This window comes from Megalops cyprinoides, chromosome 4 (genome assembly GCF_013368585.1).
Source record: "Megalops cyprinoides isolate fMegCyp1 chromosome 4, fMegCyp1.pri, whole genome shotgun sequence".
NCBI classification, from domain to species: Eukaryota; Metazoa; Chordata; class Actinopteri; order Elopiformes; family Megalopidae; genus Megalops; species Megalops cyprinoides.
The window spans coordinates 43,758,706-43,773,947 of NC_050586.1; positions in this window are offsets into that span (position 1 = coordinate 43,758,706).

Sequence of the window (15,242 nt, forward strand, 5' to 3'; positions counted from 1 at the left end):
TGACAAACAACCAAAGAAACCAGTTCCTGCCAGTAAGCAGCCCTTCCCTCGAGTGTGTGTTTTCATACTATGGAAGCAAGCCAAAGGCTTTAAAGACTCTCTACAGACTGTTGTGACTTTTTCTATTTATTGACGAATCGAAACCAAAGAAACTGTTTTTTTCTGCACCTAACTTCTACGACAAACTGTTATACAGAAGAGATATGATGACGACAGTGACTATGATGAAGAGGGCAAAGGATGATACAAACATGGGGAATGGCAAGGGAATTTTGTTATGCCTGACACACCGGACATTTTCACGGAAGCCGATTGTGACAGAAAAGGGTAAAACACGTGGAGGAGCTGTGCCACAGTGGCAGTTGCTTCTCATGACAGAGAATTACACGTCTAGTAAAGTTGAAGATTGTCTTTAACGTGTGCCTATGCAGTTTTTCACGAAAATGGAAACGAACAACAAGAACCTCATCAGCTATAAAACCAAAGATTCACGGATATTCCTACAGCAGTTTTGCCCCTTCGCTTTCTTTTTTCCTTCTGTCGATGGTTTTTACAGGTAAATTTTTTTGAGCTGTCTTTTCGTCCGTAAAGATGAGAATCAGTGTATGTTTACATATATTTTAAAATATATATGTTTGCATACACCGATATTTACACATTTATCTTTTGCATAGCTGTATATGCGTTTTCTTTTTGAAATGGTCCCTCTTCAAGCATGGGAATTTGGGATTCAGTGCACAAGTTACATTTTCCAAAGCATTTGGAAATTACTCTTTGTGCTTTTTAAGTTAAACCCAATGGAATTTTGATGGGCTTAAAGGTGGGAGGATAAATCGGCTCCTTAGTAATTCTTTCTGTCCACGCTAGTCACTGGACAATGACTACCTCAAGTCACCTCATTTAGGGCTCCTTAGAAGAATATGCTTGAGAGCCGAATTAGTTGATCTGAACAGAATGCTAGGAAAGTAATTTAACAATGCAGGAATCACATTCCTTTCCTACCAGAGACAACATTGGATAATGCATAAATCATATAGGTGTACACTACAAAGTGAAATTCCAAACCTAATTCCAATACTTTATTGTAATAACCAGAATGTAAACATATTTAGATTAACAGTTTAGCAGAATTATAGTAACCTACTCTGGTTATAATGGGACCCATAATATTCAAGTTATTAATCCCATAATATTTTACGTGTCAAAAACGTACATGCCATAATAAAACACGATTCATTCGTTTTATGAGGAATCAAAATGTATTAGCTTTAAATGCCCATGTGACAATTCTTTTAGTCTTTCGTTAAAAATGACACTACTGTCTTAATTAGCATACATTTTCTTAAATGGATCACTAGAAACAAAAAGAAAAAAAGTCACCATACAGGACTTATGGGAGGACAAATAGGCCTTGCCTCAGTGGTTATAAGAATGTATATTGCTTGGTGTGATCATATAGTCCTCTAGACAGTGCATATATTAAAAATGGCAAAATGCTTATTGTCTTTTAATTACTTTCACATTATGCCATAGACACATAGCTTTGAAAACTAATCAGGGAATATTGCATTAGAAATACTTAAAATTACAGATCGCAAATGATGTAAAAGATTAATACCCAATTTCTTTTACTGAAAGAAAGGTGTATCTTATAGCATTGAATCAGGTATATCTAAATACCAAAGGTTTCCTGTCACCTCCAGGAGTTTTATCAGTAACATGACAGATTACATTCTCACATAGGGCTCATGTTTCATGTTACAATAATCCAAAGTGAAATTGCTGAAGTGTGGACAATGGTGTTACACACAAGCTGCATTACGTGCAACTGGATAAACATCTGTTTCTCCATACCCTAGACCTCATCACCATCTTGTGGCAGTTTGCATATTCCAGAAATGTGCTGAATCCCTATTCCCATATTTTTAAATTAGATGAATGGTGAGAAGGGTGCAAGGGTAGGGAGGAGGGGAAGGTGAGGGGGACAACTCTTAGGCACATCCAAGATGAGTTCAGCTTTCAAGAACACACATGCAACAGCAACAATAACCAAAGCGAACAAAGTAAATGTTAGTCGTTAGAAAACTGCTCAAACAATGGTTGAATAGCTTTATCCTTAAGTTTTCTCTCCTTAAAGCTTGTAACCCAAAGATCCTCCATTGACCATGCCCACTGGCCTTACATTGGCTTTGAGTGAACTGGGCGGAGCCATGTTCCAGCAAATTTTCTCACTGTGGTCTAGTTGAAAGGACCATGTGCCAACCAAGGAAGGAAAATCAAGAGGTTTTCATTGCTTGTCTCTGTATTTTGGTTATTTCTTCTGTACTGCTATTTCCTATTTATTTTTAATCCAACTTTGATTTAAAATGCCAAAATATTGTACTCAGATCAGCCTGCCAGGGTTTATATTTTTTGGTTGTTTGTTTAATTTGTATTTATTTATGACAAAGGTGTGTTAGAACATGTGAGTTGTAGTTTTGTTTTCAAATTGTTTGATTTAATTTAATTAGATGTAATTGCTTCCATTAACTATTTATGGATATTTAAGAATGTTAGTTAGAGCATCTCAGATGCCGCGCTCAGGCCCCCACCCTTTAATTTATGATTTAGTTGTGCTTTAAAAAGCAACAAAAGGTTTATTTAAATGTTTAAATTTGTAACTTAAAACTTAATGAGCAAAGCGATCAAAATGTAATAGGTTAGTAGCATTTACAATGTTGCCAAAATATAATTTAAATGTAGCTTAAATGTATCAAATTCCTTCTGGATGAAAACAATCTAATGTAGAAAATGAAATTGAGCACTATGACTTTTTTGTTTGTTTGTTTTAATTATTATACATTGTATTGACAAACCCTTGCTGCAACCTAGCTCAGCAAAATAGACAAGCAATGAATTTCAGATTTGTGTTTGCTCCATCATCTGTAAGGGGAGCGCGTGTCAATCAGCACTGTTGCGATTCACCAAAGATAACCCAGAAGACACTGAGTGGCCATCCATAGCTTTAGTTCTAGAAAGAAGACAGGATTCCCTTAAAAATAGCTGCTTCCAAGACTGACTTGTGGGTGTACAAAAACTTTCTATTTCTAGTGAGAACCAAAGAGGCTACCTCACTGACCTTTCCATTTGTAATTTTAATCATGTTGATGAAACCAAAGATACCAAAGATTTTTTTCCTCTTGTACAGTCTGCGCTTGGCCCATGATTTAATTTTTACTGTTTCTTCTGTATCTGTCTTTCTTTCATTTCACCTTCAAAGCACAAGTCCCCCTTCTTCTAAAAGAATAAGTGTAAAATGGAAGGGGGGCATTTTGTGCTTTTTGTGCACCCTGCTCCTTGTGGTTCTAAATTCTCTTGACCAGTGTAATTGTTGTAGATGTGTATATACACAGAATGCCCTGACCTACCCCAAAGACCAAAACAACTGTTGCATTAAGGCAGTTATTCCCTCAATATTTGGGTGCAAATCACCAAATCACTGAAATCACCAACGATAATACAGGTTGCAGTTTACAAAGCATACCAAAATTTGCAGATCCCTCCAAATGTTTCCACCCACTGTTGGTAATTGATACAAACAACAGTGGTTATTTAGAAACAAGAAAACACCTCTTTCTTGCATCAGAACTAGGGATGGCTCAGTTCATTTAACAGATTACTTTGCCAAATATACAAATTATTATACCCCAAATATACAGGTTGGACATTCCCCAAAAGACAATCCTTCAGGAACAGCTTGGACCAAATGTTTTTCCTGTGTCATCAGATATTAATACATCTCAAACCACTTTTTAAAAAAATGACACCAAAGAAAAAAAACCCTGTCTCAGAAAACAGAGCCTCAATCGCCTCAGTGCACGGCTGTGAAAGGCACACCAAAGAGTCTGCCTCAACACAGACTGCAAACACTGGCAAAGGGGGAAATTGGGAGCACACAGAGATGTTTTCTGATGACTGTCAGGGGAAAGGAGCAGAATAACATAGTCATGCTACCATTGCTAATGTTACTCCTGGCAGTGCTGCCGCTGCTTGTAATTCACCAGCCGCAGAGCGATAGAGAGTGCACTGGTTGCAGAGTATGAGAAAACCACAGGACGAGTGCCTTGCTTGAACCAAAGTGATGTTTTTTCAAGTCTAGACCTCTCTCTGATTTTTATTCCTGTGTATACCTCATCTACTCATGGGCCTCTGTCTCTAGCGGACCACAGTGTGGGAGTGCGGTGCTTTGCAATGCTCCTCTTTTCCTGCTGTCACATCTTCCTATTACGGTTGCTGAGCTTTACACACAAAAACTCAAGAATTATGGAAGAGCTAAAGCGCAGGCCGTGCATACCTTATTAAGTTTTCTCAGATATACCTCATAGAAGATAGTGTTTAGGGTAATGTTATTATAGCGTATGTAATGAATTATTCACTTGTTTATCTTTGGTTTTGGTAACTGTGACTTTATAAAATGAACAAAAAAGCTTTATACATTTTAAGTTGTGATTTTTGTAATAGTTGAAGGGTGCGCTTACAAAAAAAAATGTTGGTCTTTTTGCTTATTTTGTGTCAGTTTCTCTCATTTACCTTTTATGGAGGGGGGGTAGAGGGGGCATTTGTAAGAGTTTTTGGTCATATGTCATTATTCTTTGGATTGAGAACGGTTGCAGAACAAGCCCAAAGTTTACAGTTTTTATATTTCGATGAAGAATTTCTTTTTCTGTGTTGTACTTTAGACGATGTTCATTTTTACCCATCCTGCATTGTCTTATTTGTTCTGTGTAGCAACTGCCAAACAGTGCTATAGGCCTAATTTTGTGCATGATTATATGTACAATTAGCAGTGTAATACATTGTGAATATGATTACTTTCATTTCAGAATAGATTCCATTCCTGTTTATGGACTTTATTTCTGCATGCTTACCTGATTTTTAAAGCTCAGTTATGTATATATAGGACAGTAAAGTATTCAACAGATGAATCAGCACAAATGTTGTAGAAGGATTCTGTATGATGGTTGCAATTTCTAAACATAGGACAGGGTAAAATATCTGATTTGGATGTTAACAGTGACAACAGTAGACTAAAAACAGTACCACAACAGAATGCATGGATGTGACTTAACGTAACAATTTTAAAGCATTTTCATAAGTTTAGTAAATTTGCAAGTGAAAGATACAACACAAAATGGGACAGGCAGTCCACTTTTCACACCATGAATAATTGTTATTTTATAGCATATCTACATACAGTTGGAGAAATTTAATTTTTAATTATACTATTTTTAACAGAATCAAGATGAAATCTGAAGTTTTCACACAGACCTCAAAGAATCATAAATTTCTCTGGAAAAAGGCTGTTAGGGAACATGTTTTCCATCAGAGTAGATGTCGGGGAATGTACTATACCTGACAATCTGCAACAGAGATGCAGAAAAGGAGGGCTATCTGTATTAAGATAGAGGTGGTGTCAGTAGTGAGTTAATTTAATGACTACCGATGAGTCTGATTGTAACCCCAAAAAGGACTCAGTTTATCTTTTCCAACTAGTCATCAAGATAATTATTGAGGTATAAGACTGTCTTTTACTGTTATTTAGCTCTACTGTATCTGTAAACCCTCGACTTTGGTCTACTCATGAAAATGTTGCCATGTTTAAAATATATTAGTTTCTGGAGTAATTCTGGAGCATTAAGTGAATGTGACAACTCTAGAATCTTTGTAACATTAAACATACATTTCCAAATGTATAAAGCACTCAGGCAGTCATCAAAGGTTCACCACTTACAACCTAAAGGCAATGGTAAACTCTAAACATGAACAAGCTATCTGTAACTCAAGTTAACATTTTAGTGGTAAAGATCTCATTTTCTGTGTGCTCCTGATTTATTTGGTTTCAAATTCCATGCCAAAGACAGGACAGACATTGGCAAGAAAACCACTAAAATTAACTGATAAAGTTTATGTAATGGAATGTATTATTATATTTTCTAAATATTCACTATTTTCTTAAGATGGTGTTAATATCTCTGATAATATCTTTATGCATTGAAACCAAAATTGAATACAGAATATAAAATATCATTTTGTGATATAAATTTAATTTATTTGGGTAAAATCATGGCAGTTCTATAAAATGACCTAAACTAACAGAACATATTTTATTACATGTTTGCACAGACAAACTACAGCAAAAACAATGCATCAACTTCATTTGCTTATCACAGTATGAATAAATGTGAAACATGGTAGATTTTCAGGTAACATCTAGTATTTACGGCCTTTTTCAAAAATCTGGTTTAAGACCCAAAGGTAAGGTGATTATTGTTGATATACTCTGACATCATGATAACTGCTTGGATGTCATTATGTGCAAAAAAATCACAAAAAAACTTGCACATAAACAACAATATAAAGAAGGCCACCAATTTCGTTGAGATATGTCACCATAAAGTAGAAAACAAAATGACTTACTTTTGAACCACTACTTCTTTTCATGGGGCCCATTGCACCCCCCACTGATGAATTATGTCAGCAAACAGTTTTTGAAAAATCATGATCAAGTGAATCAGTCACACTGCACAAGCTGGCATTTCTTCTTTTCTTGGGCTGATGCACTGCACGTGTTTGGAAATTGGAGAGTCGTATGTGTCCCGACTTCAGGAAGCAGCCATGATCATCACTACGAATATTACTAAGCCTTCTATTTAACTCCATGCTGACTCAGATGCAGTTTCAGGACATAGAAAATCATCCATTTTTTATACTTAAAGCCACCTGGCTATTTCCACGTATCATGTTTCCGTTGTTTATCATAGTAGTCTCTGTGAATAGATCAAATAGATATATTCACAGAAAGGTCCTCATCATTCACTTCAGTCCAAGAGTTATTTTGCCTTGGCACTTGTATTTTATAGCTATTGTGCCTCTCCTCTTCCACAGCTGTCTTGCTGCTCCTTTGTTGTTGTGGTTTTGTACAGGAAGATGGACCACTATATTATTAATTTGTCATTCTTCATCGGCTGTTGGCAGTCTATCTTGTTCCTAAGCTCAGCTTGTGAGACCCGACAACAAACAGGAAATCTGACAAAAACTTTCTGAATCACACCTCAAATGTGCTCACAAGAGCCATGATCATAGCTCATAAGCAGGTTTATAACAGCTGTTGTCAAGAATAAATCAGGAATAATATCTTATTGTGTATTTTCAGCTTTAGTGATATCTAGAAAGGTTACTGCTTATTGGTTTATGCAGCTTAAGAGTAGTTTTTCCAGTCTTATTTAATGAAGGAAGAAACTTTGACTAAAATGTTTTCCATAACATTTCCCATTACAGCCCTATTCAGATGCAGACACATTATCTAAAACTGCAGGTTGGCAGTATAGTTTTAAAATTATAAACACAACAAAATTTTTGCCTCATTAATTAATTGGTTAAAATATAATTAAAATTGTGTTAAACAATTACATTTTGTAAAGTTAACACCATCTTTGCTTACAAGCCCCCTGCCACTGTTGCATGGTACAACTAGTGTGATAATACTCTAAATATGAGGAAAATAGTCAATACAGTACCATACTAGCATACAACTAGCACATTCTTATTGTACCAGTAAACCCTGGGTGAGAATTTCAAACAAGCAAATTGTTCATCAGATATTTACACAACTGATAAATTAATCTTTGTATTTTAATTATGTTATGATTATATGATATAAAATTCATGCTTGCATGTGTTTTGTTTGAAGTTGAGCAAACAGAGTGCACACTGGGTTTGAATTATTTCAGAAACTCAGTGTATAAACCCTACAGCTAAGTGGTTCTCCAATTAGAATTTGCGCACCGCACCTGTGCAATATTATTAGCTGTTTAACAAAAAAGAAAGAAAAATGAAAAAAGACAATGTTGATGAAGAATTATGGAATTACAACTTGCTGTTTCAGTGTTACATGTTTCAGCTACTGCATACACTGGAGCTTTTAATATTGTTGTTGATGTATTGGGCACTTTAAAAATCTTTGCAGAACATCCCAGTCCTATTTCGGAAGGTTTGGTTGTGTGTTTGTGTACTGTTTATATTTGCTGTTGAAACATAATGCCCTTCATTGCACACACGGTAATGTTTTGTCCACGTCATGCTGAGGTTTTGTTTGTTTGGTTCTTTCTTTCTTTCTTATTGTTTTTATTCCCACTATAATAAAATGGTAGTGCTGTATATTCTGCAATTAATAACAAATAAACGGCTTTGATTCATTCACATCAACCACTTCTGATGAGCGATTTTCTTTGTTACCAACAAGGACTGGTTTGGAGCAGCAGTGTCCACAACAGGTCCTGGAGAGCTGTACCCCTGAGAGTTGCAGAATGGCTTTCAGTCAGCAGCTGATTGACATCTGTAATAGTAGGCAATTCCAGTTCCCAACCAATTACTGCTTCCAAACACTGTTAAGAGGGTACTGATAACACTGTTTATATCCCACTGTTGAAAACACACCAATGATGAGGCCAACTAATGAGTAAGGTAGAGAGCCATGTACAAGTATACAGTATTAGATAAACAACCTTTACAATAGTAAACCAACTGTGGTCTGAAACCCACTGGATTATGATCAATAGCCCATTCTGTACCACTTCTATCACCTGATTAAACCGCTTAACCTGTATCTTTAATTATTTTGAGATACCTAAAGCATCATGCGTGATTCTCTGTGTCAGCATAATAGTAATAATATCCCACTGTTTTTCAAATAAAAATCCTCCGCATTTGTTCAAATAGAATATGTGACAACAGTAGCTCTATGTTCTGATTTCTGTTGGCCATAGGCATAGGAAGTTTGGACGGCCCTGCTTAACAAGGTCATAAGATCTTGATTGTTTTTTTTATTCTACCCAGAACAAAACCCCAGAGCAGATGTATGGACTCAACTGCAATTTTTATCTTTTACAGCTCAACTAAGACATGATGCTCATAACCTTTTCAAAGGCCTTGAAATGGCTTACTATCATCTGATTTCTGTCAGCTCCACAAAACTAGAACCGTAGTCTTATTCTTTAGCTCCTGGTTGCTAAGGCAACCACCTCCTTCCATTGTCTTATCACTTGACATTTGGCTTTCCATTACCTCGATAGATCAGAGACCAGTGAGATATGATGCAGCATTAGAAAAGTTATCTCTCTGTAATAGTTTGCAGACTTACTACAGTCAAATGTCAGTCACATAAATCTGTGCTGACCTTATTTAACAGTTGCAGTTAAAGAGAAAGCAATTGCATTTACCTGAAAGGACAAAATCCTGGTAAACAGGACTGCAAACTGAAACACTAGTGGAACTGTACTTTAGCTAAAATGACTATTCATAACAGCCATTTTGATTTAGGGTTAAAGACCTTATACCAGAATTATGGTTAGATTAAATAATATACCTACCAACAGGATTAATAAACTGTAACTTATTGGTTGGAATGGTGATTGCCACTGTTATTGTTACTGTTCACATTAACAGTAGTTTTTCATTTGCAAAAGCTTTTTAAACAATGGTTCTATTGCACTTCAGTGAGCATGTCAAATCCATGAGATCATGTTCATAACTGAAAGTGATTGTCTTAGATAAGTACATCTGTTACAGATGCGGTCTGTGCTGTGTATTCTGCAGGGCCTGTGCAGCAGCACAGGGAGTATTTCCAGATTGTCTGTGAAATGCTGGCCTGCAGTAATGGCTGGTGTATATAGAAGGTCCAAATTTAGCATCCCCTCCCCCTATTAAGAGTGTGTGGTGTGATGGATATTATGGATGTCAGCCTGCAAGCATAGCTGCATCTGTGGTCATGGCCTCATAGGAGTGGACTCCCCATGCCACTTCCTCACTGGGGCAGACATGCTGTCTCAAGCAGTGGGTTTGATCTGGCAACCAAGCCCATAGTGACTTGGGCCACACATTTAGCCTGTGGATTGGAGAAATTGCAGGGTGCTGAACTAGAAGCGCTAAGGCCACTTAACTTCCAAGATTCAGCCCTTGAGAGCCTTGCATGCCAGAAAGTGTGTAACTTGAATGAAGGCTGCCCATGTACCCATACCTTTGTATTTCACTCAGTGAGTGATTCAGTGTGCTCATGAAGGGGTTAAGCACTATAGGCCTGTAAGCCCTGTATAATTATTGTTCATTTGTTTTTTATTCCCTCCCTGGAAAAAATTATCATAACTCCTACTCCTTTTGTTTGAATTTGATCCCAAATTTGAGTGTTTGAAGAGAGCAATCTCTACAAACCCTACAAATCTCATGTTTATCCATTGGTCACATGATCCAGCTACAAAACTGATTATAATAGCCAGATTTTAAAACTCTAAAACTGATCAAAACTGGATCATAAGATGGTCACCATGAAACATTACATACATATCCCCCATTCTATAAAATATTATTTGTTTTTTTCTTATTTTAAACGCTAATTTCACCATATCTTCTTCCATTTTGATAAATGTACATGAATCTTTTCATAAACCACAATTTCAGTTACCACAAAACTTGCAAAACGTGGTGCACATTATCTGACTGGCTTTAGGTAAAACAACAATGTGCAATGCCTGCATGTATTGACTGCATCTCATCCACATCATAATAGATTGAAAAATAAGGCAGCCACAGCCAATTCAATGTCACAGATTTTCTGTCTTTCTTCTGATGCTGCATTAAGTGTTCAAAAATATTCTTCTTACAAACCACTGGACAGATTAAAAACAAAGTATGTAGGATCCTTGAGCTTCCTTTTGTCAAATTTGTTCATTGAAAGCCTCTACATCAAATAATATGGTTGCATTAAGACAGTAAATTTACAGGAATACTTAAAAGGTTGTAAGGTTATAAATCCTTAGCTTTTTTTCTGTTGTATGAAATTTGACAGTAACCTTATGGGTTGTATGTGCCATTAGGTCAAATGGTGTGGTACCTAATCAATTTTTTTTGCACTCATGCACAATACAAAATGTAGCTTAAATCAATTTCAGATTGTGCAATTGATGACAAAACCACAACGGTGGGCTTACTCTGAATATGATTCGTTTAAAAACATGGTTCAATAGCTAGAAGAATTTCCTGACTTTACTACCCTTTTTGAACTGTTGCACAGGACCAATGATGTGAAATTTGTATCCTAGAGCTGACCTTTATTATGTTAGATCATTAGGAGCTCAGTCTTTAAAAATGAATTTGATTCATTTGAATGTTGATGCTACATGTGCATGTCACTAAGTCAAAAGAGTTTAATAGGTTTCATAGCAACCTTTGGCCCAGCAGAAGAGGTAAGGGTTTGAAACACTTATCCTGGAACGATGGCAAAAACATGTGTTCACATGTTCAAACTCCTATTCTGTCTTGATCCTTGATAATCCAGTGCTTTATTCTGCCATTCCTCACTTGCCAGTTTTCTCTTCCTCCATTTAGGTCTCCCTTGTCCCTCAGCCTTTTCCCCCCATTTCCTTCATTTTCTCTCCCAGCACACACAGGTTTGGAGAAATCAGTTGAAGTGTTCTTAATCAGAGGTTACCTGGTGCCATAAAGTAAGCATCCTCCCCAGCTTTTCAATTACCAGGAGGCTCCTCTGCCTCCCAGGACAGGATCTTCACCTCTTCCCACCTCCCTGTGAGACCTGCACCGGCAACCTACAACTGGGCCTTATTGGGTGCAAGCCAACCAATTTCATCCAGAGTTAATCAAAAGCAGGCACCCCTACTCAGGCTTTGGATAGGGTCAGGAAGAGAAAAAAAGTAAAGACAGAAAAAGGAGGAGACAAAAAGACAAAACTGAAAGGTAAATGAGTACAGCTGCAGCATAGTTTCTTACCGTTTGTTTCTATGTGCTGCTTCAGGAGGCCTCCGGAGGAAAGGTCATAATGTGCATTATTATAAAGAACAGGTACATCACTCTACCCCGCATGCATCACTCTACCCCACATGCACACTTATGTTGGAAGTAGACATTCTTTGTCACGTGCCCAGGTCATTTGCTGACAATTCCAACATTCCTTTTTTTGTCTCCCACAGTCTGGGAGGCTTCAGGATCTGGGACACCAGCAGCTGTGCAGGCAGGCACCTTCACAGCTGAGGCTGATTGTTAATCAGCCCTCACTAACCAATTTTTCTTTAAACAGATTGTTCTTTTTCAGGGATTCAACTACAAGTAGGATTCAGTTTCAGGGACAAGATAATGTTGTGAAGTGTTCACCTGCTAGCTTGTCTATGATCTAAGTAAAGGCTTTCCAAGCGCACAAATCATCTCCATTGATAACTGTAACTCAAAAAGTATAAATATGTTACAATAGCTTGTTATCATGTCAAAGCATCTTTTCATAACAGGGAGCAATGCTAACCGGACAAGTATGAGGCCACTTGCCAGCCAGAAGCAGATGGGCTCCCCCTCTGAGCCGGGTTCTGCTCAAGGTTTCTTCCTGATAGGGAGTTTTTCCTTGCCACTGTTGCCTTAGGCTTGCTCTCAGGGGGTCTCAGGCCTGGGAACAATGTAAAGCTGCTTTGTGACAACTTGTGTTGTAAAAAGCGCTATACAAATAAAATTGAATTGAATTGAATTGAATTGAACTTGTGTTTCCCATTAGATGCACCATAAATTGTTAAAAATCAGTTTTGGTGATATGATCCTAACTTTGCGCAGCACAACTTTACCTTGCACAGGTGAAAGAGGGAAAATTGTAACCCTTAACAGGACAAGCAAGTCAAACTATTCATCAGCAAATGCTGCAAACCACATATCATCATGACAAGCCTATGGTGAAAAAAATCAAACAGCTTATCTTCAGGATTTTGAAGGTGGGTCTTTATCTGCAGTCACCCATGTTAGTATTTCTTTGATTTAAGAGCTGAAATTGTGTCACAGGGCTGAATCTGATGATACTGGTCACCATGGCTTCAGCTGGTCTGAAGTCAGCTTAAAGGCCCTGTGTTGATTTAGGTGGTCCCCAATAAACCCCATGAGTTGGTTGTTACTTTTTATAACCCACACACTTCTCTGTGCTCCAAGGAGAGAATGGCTTCATTGACTGATTTCCCCTAGAAAATATCTCCAAGATTAGACTTGACAAATGTCTACCTGCCCAGAGGGGATATCACAGTGTAACTTTGATCCAACAAAAATGAATAATGTTTTATGAACCATAGAGTCAAACAAACATTCTTCTAAACAACACATCGTGTAACACACTCTCCATAATGAAGACCATATCTCTAAATCCTCTACATAAAAAATATTTTTTGTGCTGAAATACTTTATAAACAAGATGTCATCTTGTGTTTGCTGAAATATAATGAAGTAAAATACAAGTATGTAGCTGAGAAAAAAACAATAAATGAAACAAAAATCTCTATTTAGAATTTTAGAATAAACAAAACAAAAAAGTTGGATTTTTGCAGCAGAATCAATACACTCCCCATCTCTGTCCAACTCCAGGAAGCTCTACCAGTCATGTGTCATGCATTACCATACACTTTTACCACAAGATAGCACTCTGATGCACATTGGTTTTTCAGTCATGATGACCGCTCATGATTATTCAGTACTTTATTTGAACACAGTAAACATAAGCAGCAAAGGCACATAAGCAGAAACAAATGGAATACAGGAAAATGATTTTGACTCAAAGTTCGTGGCGCCTCCTTTGTGGTGTCCCGTGCCCCACAGAAATGCCATAGTGGAGCATAAATGGTATATGAAGGATGAATAAGAAAGATGATTAATATACAACAGGGCATTGCGTTGTGCAACTACAGGTACTACAGTCACTTTTTCCCCATGAATGGCCCAAGGTTGTTTTTGTAACATACCATCATAGTTAAAGTTACAATTGGTGTTGGAAGTGTGGATCCTATGTCAGGTGTCAATGGCAGAAAGTAAGAGCACATCGGTATCTCACAAGGTATTCGTGCCATATAAAGGAAATGTAAAAAATGAAAGTTAAACGACTGACCAGAACAATGCTGCTAGGGAGCCCCTGGTGGCCACTGGCCCTGTGGACTTAGAAATAATACCAAGATTAAGATGGTATCAGTGACTGCTTCTCCACAGACATGTGGTTAATCAGACCTGAAAACAAATAAAAAGCCATCAGCATTCTCCCCACATTGAATGGTATCTGATTCATACACCATTTCAACTGGAACACTTCCAGTAACAGCACGAGCATGACTATAATATCAGCCTGCCATCCCCTGCCGCAAACATGCCAGGATCAATAGGAGGGTGAGGTCAGCGGCAGGCTTGGCACCTCTGTAATGGATGTGTGGTTTGTGTGGTGTCCCTCAGTGAGAGGGTCCTGGGGCCAGCATGCTGGTCAGGGCTCCACAGACAAGACACCAGCTTGCAGGTGGAACTCCTTCTCCCTCAGTACCCCCACCCCCCAGTCCCTCCCTCCCCTCTTCCCCAACAATGTAAACAGCAACAGAGATTCAGTCACCCATCAGCATCAATGTGTCTGCCTTGGAGAACACGTATATGGACGTGGACACACAAGGACACACATGGACACATAAAAACATATGAGGCAAATGCAGAGACACATTCAACATATCCATGTGCACAAAAGTTTTTCATTAACAATTATTAATAAAATAATTTATTGTTGACAATTCATAGCAATACATATCACAGTGTCAAAAACATTTTTTATGGCGATAAGAAAAATATTTCTAGAGGTAGTTTCCTATTGAGGTTATAATGAAGGAAAAAGCCATGTTGGGATGTTTTATCACTTAGGGGTTTCACCATTGACAGGATGTTATATCATGAGAGGAGACAAATTTTCTCCCCTAGCACTGAATTATTGGGTGCTGTAGCATGTAATTAATCAGCTGTGCCAACGCTGAGTGATGCCGATGCTGTATCTGCCTTTCCAAAATGAAACCCTCACAATTCTGTATAAACCTCCAAGGAATACAGGTTCAGCTTAAGCAGCTGCCATGATGGACACAGCTGCACCAGACAGGGGCCTAGTCCACAGAACTGCTCAATGTCAAAAACACCACTATACAATTCAACAGGTAGCCCTTACACTAAGTGTAAGAATCTGTACAGAAAGTAAATTTTTAAATGGATTACTCATAAAACAGAAAAGGTAGGTGTCATCCACTTGTAGAAAGTTTAGAAGGGAGAGCTCTCATAGCCCTGCTCGCTCTTGCCTGCAAGGCCTGCACCACTCACCTGGTTGCCACCTTACAAGGCCTCTCAAACTCCAGCAGACTGACTGTGTTAAAAAGGGCCAC